This window comes from Rhamphochromis longiceps, linkage group LG1, assembly GCF_057381845.1.
Source record: "Rhamphochromis longiceps isolate RC_006_pf linkage group LG1, R_longiceps_female_GT1.1, whole genome shotgun sequence".
In the NCBI taxonomy this organism is placed as follows: Eukaryota; Metazoa; Chordata; class Actinopteri; order Cichliformes; family Cichlidae; genus Rhamphochromis; species Rhamphochromis longiceps.
The window spans coordinates 1,260,501-1,284,006 of NC_140557.1; the positions used below are offsets into that span (position 1 = coordinate 1,260,501).

At 50.1% G+C, this 23,506-nt stretch overlaps 1 protein-coding gene across 3 annotated transcripts in view; it reads right to left on the reverse strand.

Moving 5' to 3' along the window:
• The window catches only part of znf536 (zinc finger protein 536), a 204,046-nt gene extending 181,608 nt beyond the window's left edge, over positions 1 to 22,438 (reverse strand). For all 3 annotated transcript variants that reach the window (XM_085401500.1, XM_085402199.1, XM_085402670.1), the window contains exons 1-2: positions 21,826 to 22,438; positions 3,003 to 3,084 (exon numbers count right to left, since the gene is read on the reverse strand). The gene's annotated coding sequence lies outside the window, so the exon portion shown is untranslated. The remainder of the gene's footprint in view (positions 1 to 3,002; positions 3,085 to 21,825) is intronic.
• Between the last annotated feature and the right edge of the window lie 1,068 nt (positions 22,439 to 23,506).

Below are 23,506 nucleotides of genomic sequence, written 5' to 3' on the forward strand. Positions count from 1 at the left end.
CGATATGACACGAGCCAACACGCCGTGACTCACCGCGTGCTATATTTGATTAATCAAAAACGTGTTCCTAAACAGCACGGCGCGCCACGCCACCGGCAGTATGTACGCTCCGGTACATACCTGCTCCTCTGATACATGAACTTCCAGCTTTCATTGATTAGCACTTTACCACCAATCAATTTTTTACAAACCGTCCTGACCCTCAACCCTCCCTCTGCTGCGTGGGACGCCCCCTCTCTCCCAGGACGAAGGACTTTTACAAACGAAAAGAACACAGAGACGTGAGAGAGGAGTAATTATGAGCGAGGAAGAGGAGGGACGGCGGGCAGACAGGTATGGATTTAAAGATGAATGTGAGCCTCGGAGAGAGAGAGTCTCGTTTCTGCAATGATGATGATGATGATGACGTGCTGATTACAGACAACTGGGTAGGATGAAGCATGCCCCCCCCCACACACACACAGTAACAGCCCATCACGGTGAGGGATGGGGTGGCCACGCTCATCCAGCTCCAGGAATAATGGCTCGCACCTGTTTACCGTGTCACCTCTGTTTGCTAATTGTCTCCTTGAGCTGCACAGAGAGGAAATGACAGCGGTGTGGCTCTGTGACAGGCCGAGTGTGTGTGTGTGTGTGTGTGTGTGTGTGTGTGTGTGTGCGAGTGTGTGTGTGTGTGTGTGTGTGTGTGCGAGTGTGTGTGTGTGTGTGTGTGTGTGCGAGTGTGTGTGTGTGTGTGCGCGAGTGTGTGTGTGTGCGAGTGTGTGTGTGTGTGTGTGTGTGTGTGTGTGTGTGTGCGCGAGTGTGTGTGTGTGTGTGCGCGAGTGTGTGTGCGAGTGTGTGTGTGTGTGCGAGTGTGTGTGCGAGTGTGTGTGTGTGTGCGAGTGTGTGTGCGAGTGTGTGTGTGTGTGTGCGCGAGTGTGTGTGTGTGTGTGTGCGCGAGTGTGTGTGTGTGTGTGCGCGAGTGTGTGTGTGTGTGTGTGCGAGTGTGTGTGTGTGTGCGAGTGTGTGTGCGAGTGTGTGTGTGTGTGCGAGTGTGTGTGTGTGCGAGTGTGTGTGCGAGTGTGTGTGTGTGTGCGAGTGTGTGTGTGTGTGTGTGTGCGAGTGTGTGTGTGTGTGTGTGTGTGTGTGTGCGAGTGTGTGTGTGTGTGTGTGTGTGTGTGCGAGTGTGTGTGTGTGTGTGTGCGAGTGTGTGTGTGTGTGTGTGTGTGTGTGCGAGTGTGTGTGTGTGTGTGCGCGAGTGTGTGTGTGTGCGAGTGTGTGTGTGTGTGTGTGTGCGAGTGTGTGTGTGTGTGTGTGTGTGTGTGCGAGTGTGTGTGTGTGTGTGTGTGTGTGTGTGCGCGAGTGTGTGTGTGCGAGTGTGTGTGTGTGCGAGTGTGTGTGTGTGTGTGTGTGTGAATATGTGCTGAAAAGACTGGTGTGTTTTGGATGGCCCCGCCCCTCCCTGAGCCTGGTTCTGCTGAAGGTTTCTTCCTGTTAAAAGGGAGTTTTTCCTTCCCACTGTCACCAAGTTCTTCTTATAGAGATGGGGTGTCAAACGCAAGGCCCAGGGGCCAGAATCGGCCCAGGAAAGAGGCCAATCCGGCCCACTGGACAGCTATGGAAAATGTAAAGGCGGGCACAGGAAAGAAAGCTTTCTGTAATTTATTTCTTTTATTCATTAAAGCAGCATTTCTGTAATATGTAGTTAAACCTGTAAAATGAGCCTGCCTGTATTACTGTAGGTCTTACAGTACAAAGAGCCGTGACTGCGCTAAATGAATAAAACTAAACTCACAGACATGAATGTTTTTTTCAGTAAGTTTAAAAAAAGACACTCTGTTCATTAACACAAACTTTCCCTTTTAAAGGTGAAATTGTGTTTCTTTTTCTTCACGTAGCTCACGGTTTAAATGTGCAGTTAAACTTTAGCACAGTGTCACCGCTCCGGCCTCCGTGTGAAATCAACATTTAAAAGAATAACGTACAGCTGACATTTATGGACATCCTCAGTAAGTGAATCATCTGTACGTCGCTCAAATCATGCAGGAAAAGGAGCAGACAGAAGAAGAACCCTCCTTCTGTTTAACGGATGAAGCGATATGACGTGCAGGGCAGGCGTGCATGCACACACATACATGTGTGGACATTCAGAAACGCTCCCTCATTCACATAGTTAAGAAAAGTGACCATATAAAAACTGGCGGATGATGCAGAGGTGTCGGGGCGTTTCCATCGTTCGGTCACACTTTACGTTACATTCGTGCAACCAGACGGCTCAGATTTAAAAAGAGACCCAGGTTTGGGTTCAAATAAGCTTTCTCTCAACCCTGTCTCCATCTCCTCTGTTACCACAGTAACGACCAGCGGCAAAGTCTGACCGCAGCGCGCCCGCCAGCCGAAAACGTCCTGAAATTTCCAGGAAGCCTCACATCAGCGGCTCCACATCTGGACGCTCAGAATTCAGTCCAAGGAAAAAGTAAACAGGCCGTCTGAGTGTTTCTGATAATTGAATCAATATTTCATATCTTCGCTGCTCGTATTTATGTTGCAGCTACAGGTTGATTTTTTATTTTTCTCTGCGCGTGATGAGGAGAAGACGTTAAACGGAGCCAGATTCAGTTTAATAGCAGACAGATGCAAAGAGCAGATTTAACAGACTCGGAGTCACACGCGCAGCAGAAACACGCCCCCGACGCATCCTGCTGCCAGCTCTGCCGCCATGCATCCCGGCATATGTGCCTTCAAACTCACGCCGCGGATGCACGAAAACACGCCCAAACACGGCCGCTTTGACCACATCTTCAGCTGCCGTGAGTACGTGCGTGCACGCTGGCAGTGGAAGCGTGGAGTCCAACGAGCACGCCGTTGAGCCGCCGGCAGACACTGCGACAGGCCAACTCAGAGAAAGTACGGCACGACTTTGTGGACTTTTGGGAAAGAAAGCAAAGCAGGAGAGCGCACAAATGTGACAGACACCTTTAATATCCTCCCCTTTCTCCCGCGATCAATCGGTGCAATCGTACCTGCGTGACTGCCGCCTCTCCAGCGAGCGCCGGGTGTCAGGAAGAGCGCCGACAGCTTCACAGAAGGTGGGACGACAAGAGCCTGTAAACAAAGCACACACACCAGGAAATTCACAGTCACACACATTTGAAGCTTGACAAGTTTGTAACGGTGGCGACAGCAGACAAAGACCCCCCCCCCGACACACGGCTTTATTTTCCCCAGCACTTCCTGTGCAGACGTGATGTCGTTTACACGAATAATCTAACAAATATATGAACTGTAATTGCTTGTGCACATCAGTGTCTGACTTTTTTCATTTCTTCTTCTGATGATGATGTTTTCTGCAGTGACGGCTGATGAGGGGAGTGCAAAAGCCCCACGCCGCTCCTCGACGCCCCGCGCTGCACGAGCGCTCGGAGAGCACGGAGTAAGAAAGGCCGGCACTTCCTGTTAGAGCAGCCCGGCTGGCAGATATCGGAGCTTCTGCCAGCGTTTGCTTCCTCTGCACAGACTTCACATCGAGGAGGAACGCCTAAAAAGTGGCGGAGCTTTGCTCTTTGTTGAAGAAGTTAATTTATCCGTTTCGACGCAGCTGACTAAACTGCTCCTGATTTACATTTCATTTTTTGTGACATTTCAAACGTTTGCTTAAATCTGTCAAAGTTTGCTTAGACGGGAATCTGCGAGATCTCCTTTTTTGTATATTTACCCTCAATCTAGGCGCTAAATGCTCCACGCCGCGCGCCGTACCCCGCCTGCCACTCACGCTCAGATCAATACCGTCGTCTGCCGCGGTGGGTTTGGTTACCGCGGACGCTGTGATTGGGTAAAACGAGGTCTGGCTGAGTGTGCTGTGAGTGCGGAGGAGCAGCCAGGCAGAGAGGAGCCGGCTCAGTCCTGCAGGGGGGGGGGGGGGGGGGACACAGATGTGGAGGGTCTGCAGGAGGGCCACCCAGATTTACCCACCACTACTGTTTCAATGGAGCGTCAAGAGTAAATCTCTCACACACACACACACACACACACACACACACACACACACACACACACACACAAAGCCACGACGTTGCCTTAAGTCACAATCCAAATTGGCTCCCAGGGGCATACCGACTACCTTGTTCACCAAAGGCATTGTGTATGTTTTCCGAGTGCTTAGCATATGCTGCCGTAACCTGAGATCTCTCCCTCTGTCTCCTCAAACGTGCACACACACACACACACACACACACACACACACACACACACACACACTGTGTTGCTGGAAGTTGCTGTTTTCTCTTTTTTCTCATCAGGAGATTAATTAAATTCAAAATAGTTCACATCTACCTATTAAACCGTGTTCCACCAGCCGCCCACCAGACGAACATCGGCAGAGACGCGTCTGGGAGGGGGGCGACGGGGTGAGGGAGTGGGTCTGATGCGAGGGGAAAAAGTGGCAGAAACTCCAAGGTTTCCCCTCAGATCACAAACAATGGAGGATGGCAGGTCTGCGGTCTGGCTGCCATCGCATCTGAAAGCTGACTCGTCCTCTGCAGCAGGTTTGATGGGCCTGAGTTGATATGTGTGGTGTTAAGACTAAAGCAGGTCGGGCCTTGGTTTTATTCTGCACCACACAAATACGTGACAGACGCTGAGGCTTCAGTTTGAACGTTTTTACATTTTGCTACAAAAACATTCACAAAATAAAAATAAAAAGGCTCGCTCTAATGCAAGCCTGCAGAAATGGAGATATTCACGGGCCACAGCGAGAACACATCAAGGTTCAAACCCAGAACTGTGCTGCTAACCTCTGCACCACCGTGTCACAACACATCGAAGCTCCTCATCGGAATATCTGACTGTGTCCCGAGTGCAGAAGAAACGGAGCATGCGTGAGCCTTCAGGGCACACAGGTGCACCCTTGGGGTGCACAGGCACACACTGCACCCGTAGGGACAAAAAGGGAGTCCGAACACCCCCGGCCACGCCTCCGCCTGCAGACCTGCAGACACGCTGCGCTCAGAGAGCGGTTAAAGGCAGACGCCTCGGCACGAGCTGCTAACACTTGATTGAATCTGCAACATCTCTGATTTGATATAAAGCGCACTGCAGAGTAATGAAAATAGGGAACATTTTAAGACAGTCTAACCTTTCCTGTGTTTACCTTATTAAAGAGTGTGTACCTTAACTGCTAGAGCAGTACACACAGGGGGAACAACAGCGTGTGTGAAGCTGGCAGTGTTTAAGCAGGCGAGCACTAAAGTAATAGGCAAGAGCAGTGAAGTGTTGATTCTACAAAAGATGCAGGGGAAAAATTGCACCTTAGAGCGCACACACGCACGCACACACACACACACACACACACACACACACTCCCCCTCCTCAATAACACCCACAGCACGGCCGGCTGCCTGGCAGCCGAAGTTAACATTTTCAGAGAAAATATTCCTTGCCTCCAATAGTCCGATGTAATTCATTTTCCATCTCTGTTCATTAATCATTGTTAAAATTAGTGATCCATTTCTTCCACTCTGCCATCTGCACTCAGCTTCCTAACAAACATGACACCTCAGCGCATAATAAAAGCTGACAGCTACGAGGAGGCCTTTCCAAATAGCTTTCTGCATATGTGCACCTCCGTGTCTCCGCGCCGCTGTCAGACAAAAGTAGGTTATTTAGACCACCGGCTGCAGATACCGGCACACGCTCCGGCTCCACGTGCACACGTATGTACGTGGCGCACGCACGGTTGGGTGTCATAGAAACACCCACAGATTGACTGATCTGGGCTGGAACGCGTTAAATCCTGATACGATAAATTTCACCGCGCAGTTTCCAGCGAGATGAGAAAAGGGGGGCAAGCAAGGCCTTTAAAAGTTGAAGTGTCCTGTTTACCCCGACAAGCTGTAACTTCAGCTGGAACACTGTTGTACTTTTCCATCTGCGTTTGCTTCCAGCGGCCGTGTGTGTGTGTGAATCAGCTCAGCTACACCCTGATCGCACTCCGCTAAACTCACAGCTAATTCGGCTAGAAAGGGGAAAACAGGGGGGGGGTAAAACAGAGAGAGTGAGGAGAAACACCCCCCTCCCCCTTTTGTGGTCAGCCAGTCCTCATAAACACCCCCTAATCCACATAAAAATACCTTCAGAGAAAGCCGTCCCTACACGACCCCCCCACCAACACCCTGCATAAACTTAAAGCCTCACATGAGGTGAAAAAGTTCAGCGTAGAAAAGCAGGAACGATATCTTTGTGTCGTCCCTGAAATGCATTTCCACCTTAAAGACAAACCGCTAAACTGCATTTCCACCTTAAAAACAAATTTTAATATATAAGTGATTTATAAAAAAAATAATTCAAAAATCAACCAGGCGAGCTTCTCTCTCTCAGCTCACACACACACACACTCACACACACACACACTCACACACACACACACTCACACACACACACACACACACACACACACACTCAGTAAACTCAACAATCCAATGCTGCACACACACACTGAGTCAGTATCCCTCCCTGGCGAGGTGTGTGTGTGTGAGTGTGTGTGTGTGTGAGTGTGTGTGCCCGAGGCGCAGCACATTAATCTATATAATGCCCTCAAAGAGAAGGCTTTTTCACACCGCTAACTGCCAAGGACTACGAGGGGCAGCGGCTGAGCCATGATTCAGCTGTTAGCCCAACTGGTGTCCCCGCGCGCACACACACACACACACACACACACACACACACACACACTCACTCTTCACTGTGAGCTCACAGGAAACACTCATCAACACTAACCTCTCTCATTTTACTCTCAAACCGGCTCTGATTCACAGCGACCGCTACGTTTTCCTTCTTCACACTCGCCTCACTGAGACGCTCTCAGCAGACACTGATCACTAGGAACCTTTTATTTATTTACTGCTCTTTACATAAATAATATAAATTGGCATTATTTTTAATTATGTATTTATTTTTCATTTGAACATAAAGAAGCTGTGATTTTTCCGTGAAATTTCCCGTGCTGTAAAAACGAGCATGAATAATGTCGATAAGCACTGTAAGCACTACAAACACACGCAGCATTTTGTGCGTGCGTGTCGGCACAGCCGCAGCGCCGCCACCTCACCTGCACGCAGCACCGGCTCTACCAGAAACAGGAGCCCAGCGACAGCTTAGCAGGTCCACATGAATAAAACCTGAACATTAGGTACAGCCGGTGATGACGCCGAATGACACGAAGCATGAAATGTTCTAGAGCACAAATGAAAGATCGCAGTGAGCCACATTCAGCCACACACAGAAAGAAGATCAGTATGAAGAGCACAGAAACCCTAAACAAATATGTTCAGACCAGAATCTGTTCACACATCAACGTGATGTTTTAGACTTTTCACAGGAAGCAGCAAAGAAAGTAAAGCACGAGTGTTTTCCTGTGACCCCTCCACTCCTCATTTCATTATTGTGCAAATATTCTCATTTTCCTTCAGAGTTTTAATTTTATCAGCAAACAGGCTTTTATTTACAGCTTTTATCGAATAAAGGAAGCCTAATTTATGCGTCCTCCACAGTGATTAAAATATATTACAGCGCATATGCTGGCTCCAGCGGTCAGGAGCCCCCCCCCCACTTTATAGATGTTAAACTTCCTGTGAGACTTTAGTGATGTTACCTCGCAGGATTTCTGGCTCTAACCGTTCTCATATTTCAAAGCGTAACCTCCTGCCATTGTGCGAAAATGCCCAGCGTAGATTTAATATTCATTTGTTGCATGGAGGGCCACAAACAGACAGCCCGGAGCCGTGATTGGAGGAGCGGCGCTCAGAGACAGACGGCGAGCAGAAGAGCAGCTAAATCATCTTGACATTCACCAAGAAGTAGCCACACAGAAAGCTCCCGCTGCTGTTAGTGCTCCCATCGACTAATTTGGTTCTACTTAACCCCTAAACACCCCTCACACACACACACACACACACACACACACACACACACACGCACGCACGCACGCACGCACGCACGCACACACACACGCACGCGCGCACACACACACACACACACACACACACACACACACACACGCACGCACACACACGTGCGCCTCACAGTGACACGTTTAATTCCAGGTTCTCGGCACATCTGAATTACAGCAGCCTGATGAGGCAGAGAGGGCCAGGCCCCTCCGGACTGATTAGCATCATTTAAGAAAGTCTTCCTTTTCCTCCCGCCTGCCTCGCTGACCCCGCTCTCCCCCCTCCCCCTCCACGATGGGTGGCACCCGCCGACACCGGGGTGGACGTTATTCCCGCACAGACTCACAAGCAGCTGAGTCTCCTGCAAAGACACAACTCCGCGTGCATCCGCACATATACGTCCGTACGTCAGAGGCCATATGATGCATTTTTTTCTGCGAGTGTAAAGTAAATAAGACAGAGCCTGTTTTATTTGTGCATATTTCCCCCCCTTCTAAATTATATAAGCCTTGCACATGGCTTAAAATTTTGTAAAGCTTTTCTCAAAATCCTACTTATGGTTGCCATTCTGTGCCAAAAAGTTCATCTGGCCTGTAAATTTAAGCATGGATTACAAATATTCAAATCATGAGCTTACTGTTCAAATAAACATTTCCAACAGGGAGGGGAAAAGTTGCAAGGCATACACTTTCAGCATAATTCCTCCTCTGGCACCTCCCCTCCCCTCGCTCCTAATAAAACAACCACAAAAAAAAAATGGAGGAGGAAGAGGAGGAGGAAGGAGAAAGGGGGGAAACAAGAAATGCAAAAACAAAAGTTAAAAGTTTGGCCTCTTCATTCACCGCGCGGCTGGATAAACACTGTTGATGAAATATGTAATTAATGTAATTGTAACCACCTATGAAATTACAGTCAGCTGGGTGGGCTCGGCCGCGGCCCCGCTTCTCCCTGCCATCGGACAATAGGGCACCTTATTACAGCTTTAAAAGAGGGAGGGGGCGGGGGCGCGAGGGGGAGGCTTAAGCTGGTCAGCTGCTCGCCACATGGTAGAAATAATAGGGACTGAAGTCACAATCATTTCAGCTTTGGTTTAGCCTCGCTAATCACTGCACTTTATCTGGACAACATAAATAACCGACGGCCTCCGCTCAGTTATTCGTGTCGTAAGTGACTGAATGCAGCGCGCGGCTCATCGGGGCACGCCGACGCAGCTCGCGTCCGGGCGACTCTGTGCAGGTACGCCTGCGTATCCACGGTGCCAGCCCCGGCACCTGGACGAGCTCGAAACCCGCAGCGCTTCTTGCTCTTCGCTCGTTGATGCCGAGTGTCCGCCACGAGCTCGTGGTCAGACAAAGGCTGAAAATTAAACGTGATCCAAATAAAAGACCACGAGTGACTTTTCAGCTTCAAACAGGGGTTCTTTTATTCTTTTATTTTGAAAACCAAGGAAACCCAGGAAGGTCTGAACCCAGAGCCTCCTGCCTAACGGACTGGACTGCTTCTTTCACTCTAACTGGGCGACCCGGGTGAGCCGTGGCGACAACCCGCTGTCACAGCGCATCATAACATTTACATAAATTTCCGTCTTCTGGAAACTGAACCTGTTACTGAATCTGCTGCTGGCTGCAGGGACAGGAGCCCTTTGTTTCTGAGGGTACGTGATGGCCTCCTGCTTTCACCCCCAGCGTCCACACAGTACAGATGGATGGATGGGGTCGGGGGGGTGGGGTCAGCGCCGGTATACGTGCAGGTACTGTCCCGACATTCGCCTGGGCCCCCTCACGCCGACAGCCGGTGTTATCCCAGGGATTAAAATAGCCTCTTCTCTGCTCGCCGCCCTGCCCGGCATTAAAGTCTTCCACATTTGCAAAATTGCAAACAGATGCAACTCAAGTACCTGCAAATAATCTGCCAAGACCAATTTCAAAAGGGAGATTTCAGAATATGCGGGAGTCATTAGAGGGAGTATTATTTCAGCGATGAGCGCGAGAGGGCCAGCAGTGGATCACCCAACCAGATGGGTTCTGCTGCCTTTTATTTGGGAAGAAAGAGGCCGACGCGTTCCTCATCTCCCCCCAGCCCCCCCACCCCAAACGAAGATATATAACGTGCACGAAACAATTACGGCAGAATATTGGAAGTTTCAGAAGCAACCAAAGAACGTCAAATTTCCTTTGGAGCTTCTCAAAACAATCTTTTCATCTTCCTCCCGGTGAGGACGCCGAGGGACGGGGTGGGGGGCTCGGATGTAAACGAGGAACCAGACACGCAGATCTGAGGCTTTCTTATTGTTTTGTATCGAGTGTTAAATATGAAAAAGAATTAAAAGGTAGACGCCTTAAAAGCGGCCTGCGGCGTATGTAAATGAAATATGTTTCCGAGCCATAATTTGCAGCCGCCGCTGTTGTTATTTTCCACGCAGTCATCTGAAGTTTTCCTCAGCACGGCTTTAAAGCGACGCACAACAAAGCGCTCACCAATTAAAGACGATTTTAACACCAAGAAGTGCGGCAAACTTCATTAGATACTCCATCCAGCTGCTGACAGAAAAGCCATTCAGAACGCATCTCGGAGCGTGCGCGATGAATAATGCATCGCGGAAAACACGCGCGACATTGACCGGCCTTATAACAAATGAAATGTTTATATCAAATGGAATCTGATTAGGTGACTGCTTATTATTTCTCATGGGGGGGTGGGGAAGCCGAGTAACAATCTAAGGCACTTAAAAAAATGATCAAAATCACCAAGCCCTTGAAACAATACACATTCAATCAAATTCTTCATAATTGTAACAGTAGGAAGCATTTTAGGCATTCCACCCACAACAAACAGGCTTTGTTCTCCTGTTATGAGAGGCAGCGAGGGGACACAATCAAGTGCGTGAGAAAGTCAGGAACGCAGGATTTTCAAGCAATTCCTCCCTCTTTCTCTCTCTCTCCATTCACCCCCCCCTCCTCCCCCCTCTCGCTTTTTTTCAGGGTCGCCCATATTATTTGCTTCCTGTTTCATTGTAGTTGGCAAAAAGAGAATTTGGTAATTGAGTGGTACAGAACATGTGCCCTCCCTGCTCGCAGATGACAGATGGATTATAAAAACTTCAAAGGCGAGCGTTTGGAGCACCAGGGGAGAGATGCTAGGTATTTGAACTATCATTCTTTACCCAGGAGACAATGACTGCCTGACACGGCGCATACATCAAGGAACAGCACACACACACACACAGTGCTATATATCGAACATCCTGTTCCTGAGCAACTTTCTGAGCTCGGGAGCAGAACAAGTGGGAGAGGAGGCGGCACTCGCTCTTATCTTTTGCATTTTTCTCCCCTTCTTTGTTGCTCTCGGTGTCTCCTTTCTCTCCCCGGGTCAGTAAAATAATCAGACTTCAGCTTCGGCTCTGTGGGTTTAAAAACACGCCGAGATTAGCCGGCCTTGAGGAAAACTCTGAGCGCTACTGTAGTGAGGGCGAAGGGGAGAGAATGCTGGGCGGCGACGCCTGTAATCATCTTATAAGCATGATTTATGAAAAGGCCCATCTGCCTGGCCTTACTTAAGCATGGAGGCAACCTTTAATAATATAAGGACAAGGGGGGGGGCGAGCACACTGCTGGCCCCTCCCACTCCTTCTTCTTCAGCATCCGGCCGTTAGTTCAGATGGCAGCTAATCACCGCTGACCTCCCCACCACAGCGTTTAACCCTAGCCCCGCCTCCTGACCCTGAAGGAATTAGCAGCCTCACTGTAACACACACACAGACACACACAAACACACACTCTGATGCCTCTGTGTCACTCCAAAGAACCAACATAGAGGATCCAAAATCATCACGTTGGCTACCACCATCTTTTATATACAGACTTTGATCTGAACATGGCTGCCCTGACCTGCAGGGCGGGGTATTTGTCTGCTCGCTGTGACATCACCACACGCAAAGCTGCGGAATGACAGCTGGACGTATGAAGCTCCGGGTCCGAGCGCACAGCGAGCTCGGCCTGCATCCTCCTTCGGTCACCCACTGTCAGCAAAACATTTATTAACACTGCTCGGTAAAGACGCGACCTTTGACCCTGCACTGACTTAAACAGAGAGTAAATGAAGATGAATACAAATCATTACATTTCTCATGATTCGTTGGGAAAATCCAGGAAAAAAATTATTCGTCCAAATGGAATTGATTTTCCAGAAACGTCGATGCTTCAGACGTTCAGTCCGCCGGATCTGCAGAGCTCGACGCTCCGCGTACGGAACAGGTCGGCGTGCGAGGTCGGCGATCTGCTTCAGTCTGAACACGAGAAAAAAACCACCGAAGCTCAGAGGAGACGAGCTGCCGATCGCACGACGGGCGACGTCACAGGAAAGGTAAAAAACCTCATTAATGTTTGCAAAGCAGTAAAAAACCATGAGGAAGAAGTGACATCATCACACTCGACAACGTCTGATCTGACTGTCATTCAGCCGCCCTTTGACCTCACTCTGACCTGGAAATGGCTCCCAGGACCCTGTGTGAGGGGTGCACGTGATCTCATGCACACACACACACACACACGCCCCTCCTCATGTGGTCACCTTTTCAGCGTCCATCAGGATTGTCGGTCTAATCCTCGCCGGACCATCTCATCAATGCCTCGACCGTTTAACATGTAACGGATCCCCACTGACCCCCCACTGCCCCGACTTCACCCCTCACCCTCCCACTTCAGCCCCGAGGGCTCAACACACACACACACACACACACACACACACACACACACACAGTCCGGACTTTACTTTTACAGAAGCTGAAAAGAGTTTGTGGCGTTTGTGACAAAACACAACACGTTAAAATAAATTATACAAATTCAGCAGGAAAATAAATCAGACCAATCAGCACGCAGCAGTCAGGCAAAAGTGCATCTCTCTCTCACACACGTTAGCTGGTTTATTTATCACACTGACTTCAGACCAGTTCACATTCAGTTAGAGATGTTTGCAAAAATCTTCCAGGCAAACCTGTGAGTGAAACTCGCCCCTCCCCATCCTTCCTCACCCTCCTCATCCTCCTCGTTCTCCTCGAAGCCTCGCAGCATGTGTAAGCAGGAGCGCACGTGCTCCCTTCGCCCTCATTACGAGCTAACTACGCTGTTTGATTAAAAGCGTGTACAGAGAGGAAGAGAGAAAAAGAAGGAGACAGCGAGAGGAGGAAGAGGTGGTGGGGGTGGGGGGACAGGCCGAACCTCCATAATTAAGATCACTTCACAGATTACCTCCGGCAACAAAAGCACGGCGAGCGGCCGCCCGCAGCCTCAGAAATTGGATGAAAAAGGGGTGTCGAGGAGGAGACTGACCTCTGCCGGGGCTCCACATGAACGCTGGTAATGGCTGATTCAACCCCCCCCCCAAACACACACCTCACCCCTCCCAACAGTCCCTGACACACGCACACAGGTATGTACAGTACAGCCAGCAAGCCGTGCTGAAACACCTGAGGGCTCACATCACCTGTCAGGGCTGCTAAGTGGGAGCGACGCCTGCACCCTGACTCTTCACGGAGAGCTCCGCCCTCCAAAATTCACAGAAAAAAGGAAGCGCGTCACGTTTTTTGTGCTTCATCATTTCGATCCTGGACAGAATTTTTAAATAAATTCAGACGTCTTCCGCTTCCTCCTCAGACCCTCCTCGCTCCGACGCCACACAGCCTGTAAATCTGGAGCTACGATCACCGCCAGAAACTGACGACACCTCAGATTTACACACAACATATCAGCATCACGGCTCCTACATGACCGCTGTGAACTTCTGTAGAGTTCAGACTCATGGCCTGATTTCCAGTTGTTATTAAAAAAGCATGATCGCGTCAGTCACAACATTTTTTCATGAAGCAAAGTCTTTATTTTGTAAAGAAGCTTCCATGATGCAGGGAGGTGACCACGTTCGCTCATATCAGTGAACATCACCCCCCACCCCACCCACACTGACCCGAGGTCAGGCCGACTCTTGTTCACACTCCTTCCTCGCTCTCAGCCTTCCTCCTCCTCTCATGGGGATGTAGCCTCAGCCTACGAGCCCTCGGGGGCCGATCGCCAACCAGGAGAGGTTTGCTCTGCAGATCTGAGGTGGACTTTATTTCTCCCTCTGTGCCAAAGCACTTCCTTGAGCGTGGAAGCATCGAGTTGGATGGGAGGAGGGAGGAAGTGAGTGTTTAAATGATGGAGCCTCTTTAAGATGTCCTCCACGAGCTTCAGTGTGAAAGGGGAGTCTGAAAAAGCGGCGCTCAGCGAGGGGAACATGCACATCCATTTCTTCGCTGGCAACCACCAATATCTCATTCGAACTCATCCTGATGCTCAGTTCAATGTTATTTATATTCCATCAGATCACATCCTACGAGCAGCACTTGGCGACAGCGGGAAGGAAAAACTCCCTTTTAACAGGAAGAACCCTCCTGCAGAACCAGGTTCAGGGAGGGGCGGGACAAAAGACACGCTCGCCCGATATCTGAATCTTAACCAGCCGCCTGGCCGACCAATCGCAGTTTGGCTTCAGTGGATCTCACATGAAGCCGCTGACGTGCGGGCATGCAGGGTACAGTCTGTCTCTCACCCTCTGAGCCCATCAGCCACACCACGCATGCAAACGCTCTGCGTGTTTACTCCGACTCCCTGCTCGCTTCTGACAAGCGAGCCTGACTCGAAGCGCTTCCACTCGACTCTCCCTGTTAACGACACAAGAGAGGAACGCAAAAAACACAATCGGGGCGCATAAAAATAATAACAATAAGAAAAAGACAAAGAGAAAAAGGAAGCTGAGGAGGAGGAGGAAGAAAGGGAGCCGGGGTGGGCCACTACAAAGATGAAGATTAAAACGCTGATTTGAGAGAAACTGTCAGAAAATGCGGGAGACCTGTTCGGGTGTGTGTTAGCGTGGAGGCGGGAACGTCTCCCAACTTAAAAAGAGATTTTAAAGCGAGGAGCGAGTCGCCGGGGGAATCGTGCACATCACAGAGCCGACCCCAGTAATAACACTGATACGTGCTAGATAAACACTATTTAGTTCCCACCTTGAACAACACTTTTTAAAGTAGTTCATGAAAGACTGACAGCTCCCCACGTGTGCGCGCACACACACACACACACACACACACACACACACACACACACACACACACACACACACACACACACACAGAGGTAACGTTTGCTGTACCTAATTAAATAAAACAGCAGGTGGAATTGTTTGTGTGCACAGACGGAAAAAAGGGAAAAGAAAGGATCAAATATTCTGTATGAACTTCATTAAAATCACGTTTACCATCCGCAGCTGATTGGCTGCTTTGGGACTGAAACAGGAAGTGTCAGTAGGACAGGTACACCTGTGTGTCACCTCACTGCAGGAAACTTAAATGTTTCACACAAACAAAGTTCAGCTTCAAGTTTGAAGTCAAATCCTGATAGATACTGCAGTGTGTCACATTTGAAATCAATTAAAAACCAATAACAGGATGCTTCAGAAATTGGGTTGTTGTTGTTGTTTTCAGAATAAAAGCTTCCAGAATAAATGGTGTTCACCTTACAGTGGGAGTAAATAAGAAATAGATAATTTCACTGACAGTGTTCAAATATCAGCGCCTTCCTTAAAAATGCGAGCATTCATTCAGCTTTTCTGCAGCACCACTGCAGCTCATAAAAACAACATTACTGTGTTAAAGAGTGTAACAGTGTGCAAAGGTCTGCTATCATTCAACCTGTGAATGTGTGGTTGGGGGTTTGTTTGTAAGACGCTTCTGACTTCCCCAAAGCCTGGGGTGGGGTGGGGGCACCACAGTAAAAGCTCGTGGACGCGGCCCTGTCTGGTCCTGCTTCACTGTGTGGAAACATCTCAGATTATTATTTAGAGATTTTTGGGGGAATCTCTCTGAACAAATCAAATGAATAGAAGATGAACCCCCCACCTCACTCCCTCCCTAATTGCCCTGCACAGTCTGGAAGCTGTTCTAATGTTTTCTATTTAAGCGAGGCTTACAGTAAAGATGTCCCATAAAATTAGAAAGAAGTTGTTTCTGACTAACCTGTCCTCAAACACAAGCAGAACAGGTAGCATTTGTATTTAGCTTCAAATTAAAAAAAGCTCAGTGGGGATCCTTCGCCTCTCGGCAGCTTTGCTCGGAGACGCGGTCGCGGCTGCGACAGGCGTTCACAGAAGGCTGTGTGTTTAAAGCTGGAATGCTCATTTGCCTTTTGGGTTTACTTATTTACTTTTGCATAAATGGAGAACAGCGATGTGGTATTAAAGGGCTTCTCGAGGGGGGTGGCTGCGTGCTTTAAATGCAGCCTTTTCTTAAATGCTCCCTCAGTTTGCTATATTAGGAAGGTTGATGATTAATGCAGCACATATCTAATTTCTCTTGATTAATACTAATAATAATAGCAAATTAGAAAAATAATGCCAGACTCAAAATGAGCGTGCACGCACGCACACACACACACACACACACACACACACACCCTCCCCCTGCTCAAAGTCATCAGATACAAAATGAGCATCGAGGCTAAAAACAAGCAGCAAATAATCACAAAACTCCCAAAAGACAAATAGAAAATGTAAAACGACTGCCTGCATCGACTGGGGCCTGGTAATCTCCAGCAGCAGCCACGGCTGAAGCACACCACTGTCACTGCAAATAAAAACTTGCAGCTCTCACGGCCTTCGATTGAGTCTTTAATTTAGCCTGATGTGACATTAAAACCCTTTGCTTGACTTCCACCGGCTGTGACGAACGCACCGGCGCTCACAGAGAGGTGTGCAGACAGGCCGGCATTTCGCTGCCTTTTATCAAACTGAATTTATCAGCACGGGCTCGCAGGATCTGTGCAGCAGCGTGTTCAGGAGGAAGCCCACAGATACCGTTAAGCACATCATCATCCCTCCTGTCTGTTCGCTCCCACTGCTGCACATTTAACTTGAGCAGTCTCACGAGCTGCGCTCGGTCAAAACCCAGCCTGTCAGGACAAAATAAAGACATCTGATTGTGATTAAAGGTCATCACGTGTGCCGTTTTTCATTCCGATTTGTGGCCGAAAGTAAAGAAGTTTCCACTCTGATCTTGTTATTAGGCCGGGGTAAAAAAAAGGATTTCTACATCTGTTAATGAGGAGGGGACTGCACCGGCGTCCGGTGTGGCAGCGAGACAGGAGGGATGGGAAGCAACGAAATAAAAGATGATGATGACGGAGGGGGAAAATGATTTGGATAGAGAGATGATAGAGGCTGCTGTGGCGAGGAGCGCGATAAGGAGGCGTTTGAAGGGTCCTCTCAGATGCTGGGATTGCTCCGTTCGGCGTGATCAGAGCCTCCGAGGTACTTGAACCCTGCCCGCCTTCCACGCACCTCTCTGTAGAGCCGCTGCCCTGCAAATCACCTGTAAACTGCTCTGACACATGATCCACTCCCACAGACGTCGAGTGGAAACACATTCACACGGAGAGCGAGGGAGAAACCGCCGCCGTTTGGCTGTTTTTTGACACCAGCACTCGATTAGCTGTCCCACTCTGGAGTGGAGGCGCTCTCAGAGCAGAAATAAGAGAGCACCTCTCTTTCATGACACACTCGTGAAAACGTGAATTTCTATTTTTAATCTCAGTTTTGGGCGACGCACGCCGTCACTAAGGCAGCAGTGGGATTTGAACCTTCATGCCTAGAAGGCCGACGGGAGGATGCAGGGAGCTCAGCCCCCCCCCCCCCCCAAAAAAAGGAGAATAAAAAAACAACGGCTGCTGATTAGTCTTTGTCAAAATATTTGCAACAGAGGAATTCCAGCAGGCGAGCGTGGAATCGGCTCTCCTACAAAAGAGCCATCTTCCCTGAGTAACAAGTTGGTGCAACGAGTGTCGACAGCAGAGGAGCTGAAATCCCCCCCGGGCCACAGAATATCCCGCTATTGTAGTCTTAACCCGCGAGACCTGGCTGGGAATGTGCAGCTTTCACAGCCACTTCTCATCCGATTTGTAGCCGTGCCGCTGATGTGCGAGCGCCCGGGACGCAGACGGTCACTCGCTGCCTCTTCCTCCTGTTCATCACCTCCTGAAAACTCTTTATTTCACCACAAACATTGGGGGGGGCTGGTTTGTGTGTGTACCCCCCACCCCACACGCACATACTTTTTTTCATCTTTCTTTTTGTATTTTTTGTTCCACAAGGCAAGTTTCATTAAAGATCCAATTATGCAAATCAGGTGCTGGAGAGGCAGTCGAATATGCACCATAATGGTGTACAGTAATCGTTCGACACAATATACGGCATCCGGGGCCAGATTTACGAGTGCAACAGAACTGGAACGCCTCCGTCCTTTGGTGAAAACCTCTTGATCATAATTAAAGGTGCAGGAGTCCTCACTCCCTCCTTCTCTCTCTCCCTCCATCTTGTGCTACTTTGGCGTGCTCATTAGCCGAGGTCTGGAAGTTTACAGAGGTCACATCCACGACGCACAGCTAAAGAGCAGACATGACATGCGCCTCGCAGTCAGAGCCGGTGTGTGAAGTGGGTCTAACCTTCCATCTCGTGGAGGTATTTACCACCGTCTTAGCCGAGCGCGGCTGAATGCTAAGCAGGAACAATTCTCTGCTTCAGGACCTGTGATTGATGCGTGCGTGCCGGTTTGTGTTAAGCTGTTGTCTGTGGAAATGACACGGCTGAAAACACAGTGCCGTTCGACACATCAAACGGGAAAACAGCCCCGGCGTCGCGCGCCGCATTCTTAAATCCAAAATGCTAACGAACTTTGAGGGAGAAAGAAATAATACCAAAGTGGAGCCAAACTCTGTAAAACCCTAATAACGCCGGGGGCGGGGGGTGGGGGGCTCAGCGGGGAGCCGCGGCAAACAGAGGAATCTCACGGCTACGCGTTCCAGTTTTTCACCACATTCCTGCTGCTGATGGAGGACGAGGCCGCAGCAGCACCTGGGCTCTGAGCGACCTGCGAGCAGGCGGGTCTCCAAATCTGAAGTACAAAAACACCCCCCACCCCCCACCCCCCCGGCCGCCCAGACAGGCAGACGCTCCTTGCGATGGCACCCCGGCATGAGAGGACTGAGTCGAGCCTGTCTGTCAGCGCCTCATCTGCCCCACACTCTTTATTCTTAGATCAAACTGACGGCCATGATTACCCCCCTCTAACCCACCCCCGCACCGCTGCTCCTCCAGCTCTCAACCTCCCGACTCTTATCGAGCTCTCGGGGCAAACACGGGAAAGCTGCACACCGATCCTTCACTCACATTTCAGAGCAAATTTATTTCCTGCTCATTTTTCAAACTGCCGTTAATTTACAGAGAAGACGCAGAGCTGCTTTTATCCTCCCCCCATGCACACAGACAAATATGTGCTTTACATGTGGAATCAACGCAGTTTCAAAGGTTTACTTATTTACAAATTCCATCAACACAATGAGATCCTAAAAAATGCTAAATTATGAGAAACAGGTCAAACGCCTCCTACATCCTCCAATTTTTCTCACGGGGGGGAAACTCAGAATTCCTGCTCCCGATAAAAGTTTGAGTGAAAAATTCATTTCACAAAAAAAACAAGAAAAAAAACATTTCTGTCGCTCACATCCCAGATTTGATTGTGTGAGTGTGAGTGTGTGTGTGTGTGTGTGTGTGTGTCAGATCAGCATCAACAACATCTTCTTCTTCTCTAGCTTGAACTCTGAAAATCAAGGTCACGGAAGCTCGACACGGCCTGTGTTTCACACACACACACACACACACACACACACACACACTCACACACACACACTCCTTGTTAGTAGAGTGAGGACGATGTCAGCATCTCAGCCTTGCCCTGCAGGTACCACACAGGAACAGGGTGGCGGGGTGTCTGGGGGGCGGGCTACACATATGAATTAACGTGTGGCTGCTGACGGCACCTGGCCCCATCCCACCTGCCCACCACCGGAGCCCTCTCCCATAATTACCCGAGGCAGGCGGCTGCTGGGAGCTGCGGCTCGCTCGAGTCTGTCCGACCGCCTGCGCAGACGTCCTGAGGACTGCTGCGTTATGTAATGCATGTGGTTTTGTGTGTTCCTGTCATGGCGCTCGGGTGTCTCTGATTTTCACTGTGTGTGTTTTTTTCTTTGCTTTCCCACAAGTCCGATTGTGTGCACGTCAAATAATTTGGCGAGTGTCGGCCTGACAACAGCGGCTGCTGCCTAGTGGGTCTCCTCAGCCGCGGGACCGACTGACTGACAGGCAGCTGAGAGGACGGATTGGATCCCATCCTTTGCCGTGCTCCCCCTCTCTGCCTCTCCCCCTGCGTCTGTCTCATCACTTCCTTCTCACTCGTTTGCGGCTGAGAGATGCGTATCGCCGCTGTCGGTCACGGCCCGTGGCCCCCCTCCGCAACGCTGACATGGACACAGGTGGGAAGCGACTAACGCGAGGCCGGCGACGACACATTTCGAGCTCGATCGGTCAGAAAGTTGCAGCACAGGAAAATGTCAGATCTGTGTGTGTGTGTTTCTGCTTTAATAAATCTCACACTAAACATCTCACCCATAAACAGGAATTAATCTCTGTGATTTGCCGTGAAGTGAAGATAAATAATGTTTGCATATTTCATGAGAATTCTTATTTTTAATGACAACAACACTTTGAATTAATTGGATAATTAATCAGCAAGTGGTATGTGAGGCTGAAACCTGTATGATTTTTATTTTATAAAGCTAAACGAACATGAAAGAAATTACTGACAGTCCACCGAGGCCTGACACACACAGGAATTCCTCCGACAGGCCGACCTGCAGAGCGAGGCCTTTTCTCAGAGTCTTCCCAAATATTTCACGCAGAAAGAATGACAACATGTGGAGCTGCACGGCCAAACACACTCGTCCGTGTGATGTTTGCGAGGGACAGAGAGGAGCTGACAAAAGGGGTTTACGCCCAGACAGTTCAGTCATAATATCCGCCCTGAGGTACCTCACACAATGACAGCATCTCAGCTCTTCTCAAATCGATCCGAGGAAGAAGCAACTTTCTGTTTCTGCGTCAACTTCAGCAAAGGTCAGAGAACAGCGACTATTTTCAGACAGCGGGGTGCACAGCCCTGTCAAAACGCCCAGGGGTCAACTGGACCTCTGAGAACCCCCCCCCCCCCCCCCCTCCCCCCAACAGGTATCCTAAAAACTGATGATTTTTAAAGGAGAAGCTGTGTGTAACTACCCCCCACCCCACCCCACCCCACCCCAAACAAACACACACCGCAGTGACAGCGGCTCCCAAAAATGTCCATGTCAGCGCGCGACCGTGCGCAATCACGCACGTGCCCCGTCGGTCAAAGCCGACCTCGGCACAAAATGGCAGGTCTCCGGAACTTTGCCCGCCCCCCCCCAGCCTCGGAGCCGGAGCAAAGTTGCGGGTTCCGCCGCCGCGCGCACTTTACGCACACGCGGGGCTCAGGAGCAGAAACCCGCCGCGGGTTAGAGTCCGTGCTGGTGCTCCGATAATTGCTGTGATTTTTCTAAGCATGGGGGTGCGGGGGGGTGACTCGGCCCAGCCCGGCTCCTCTCACCTCTGACGAGTTCTGCTCGGTCCTCCCTGCGGACACTTTCCCGTCAGATGCGCCGGTATGAGCCGGTCCTGCCGCCCCGAGCCGCCGGCCAGCAGCCCGCCCGCCCCCCTCCTCCCCGCCCGGTGAGCGTCGCGGTAAAGAGCCGCTCCGCTCCGGCGTCGCAGCTGCCGAGCCCGGCGGTGATCGCGCCCATAATCCGCTCCTCGGCGCCTCTCCCCCGGCAGGAGGAAGAGCGCCTCGCACCCACCTCCGAGAGTTTCTGACCTTCAAGTCCCACAAACACGTTTGAATCCCGGGCTGCTCTCCGGCACCGAGCCCGGCGGGTCCCCACTCCCCGCTCCCAAAAGTCGGATCGCTTACCTTGGGTGAGCCGCGCGGTCCTCTCCTCCGCTCCTCGCCGCAGAAAGTCCGGGATAAACGAGTGTTTCCTGCTCTGCGTCCTGAGCGCCGCTTAACACGAGTAACGAGTGCTAAAAATGACGCTCATCTATCTGCGCTGTAACCTTGTGGCGTATTTAATGTAAATAAGCCTCGTTGTGCTGCCAATCCCCGCGCACACACGCAAAGCCGCTCCTCGGGGACTCGCGCCGATGTTTTAACGCTTTATTATTTGTGCCTGAACGCGCGAGAGAAGAGAATTATTAGAGAATATGACAGATCGATAACGCGACTGCAACGGATGGCTCTCCACGCACGGCTCCGTGGAAGCGATCCCTGCCCGGAGTGAAAAAAGAAAAAAAGAGTTTTCTTTGAGGAGGGGAGATTTCCAACAGGAGACCTCAACTTCGAGTTGGCACAACTTTTTTTACGCGATGCGTAAAGAAAAAAAAGGACACATGACAGAAAGACGTCGCGCACTGGCTCGACTGCAACTACAGGCTGCCTGTGCGCGGTGCTTTGGATATATTATGCTTCTATAGGGGGGTGGAAGAGACTGAATAATGCAATTATAGATTCAGTGTCCCAGCCTTGACAAAAGACAGGGCTTCAATGGAGGCTTTGTTAAAGGATTATATAATGATTATGGGGTAATTATGGGAACGGTTTGGTAATAATAAAAAAGTATCAAGTGCTCTCTTGTACGGACAGCTTGTTTTCTACAATGTAAGAGCACGATAAGACGGACGGACAGACAGACAGGCAGGCGGTGCTGCTGACAGCTAGTGGCGGGATGACGGCAGACAGCCTCGATTATTCAAAATGTCGAACCGAGAGAGGCATTAATGTCAGCGCCTGAGATGCTATCAGATGTCCGCGGAACCGGACGTGGGCCCACAGCGGGGTATCTGGGGGTCATATTCAGAAGAGCCCCCCTCCCAGCTCCCAGCCACTGCTCTCGTGATCTTCTCCCCTCTGCGTGCTGCTTGTGTCACGCCGAGGAACATGGAAGCGGTCAGTGTGACAGCGCGCAGGAGTCAAACACCTCTACGTCTTCTCTGAATTCCACGCAGACAACTTTCACCGCGTGAAATCTACACGCAGCTGCGGCGAGCAGCTTTCATCCCAACCACGGGGCAAACGAGAGAGGCTGTAACATCCCGTGCCAGCCCCTGGCCGCCAGCAGCCTGCTTTTAAAAGATATTTGCAGCTCTGTGACACATTAGTGGACCAGCTCGCTGCCTCATTATGCGCTATGAAAATCTGATTCCCATGCTGCTCCTAAATGCTCCCACGGAATTCACTTTCTTTTCTTCGTTTTTCTTGAGCATTTTCCAACATAATAATAAAAAACTTTTCCTCCTCCTCCCCCCAAGAAATTAGCATAAGCATTCCCCATCAATAACAGGGCTATCTCTATGGGAGTGATAGCAGCGAGCAGTAGGGGTGTTTCTTTTACCGATTCTCCATGGATCAACAGCGCGTCATCAGCTCCTTTTGAACTTGTTATAGCAAGTCAAGTGATTCTTTATCGGCTGACAGGCCTGACAATCCTTCGGCGCTGGGAAAGCAGGTCCAAAGGAAGTGGCCATATGGACTTGAGCATGCAAATTTACAACAATGCGCAAAACTCGTGTTGTTCTCCGCGACGCACGGCGACGTG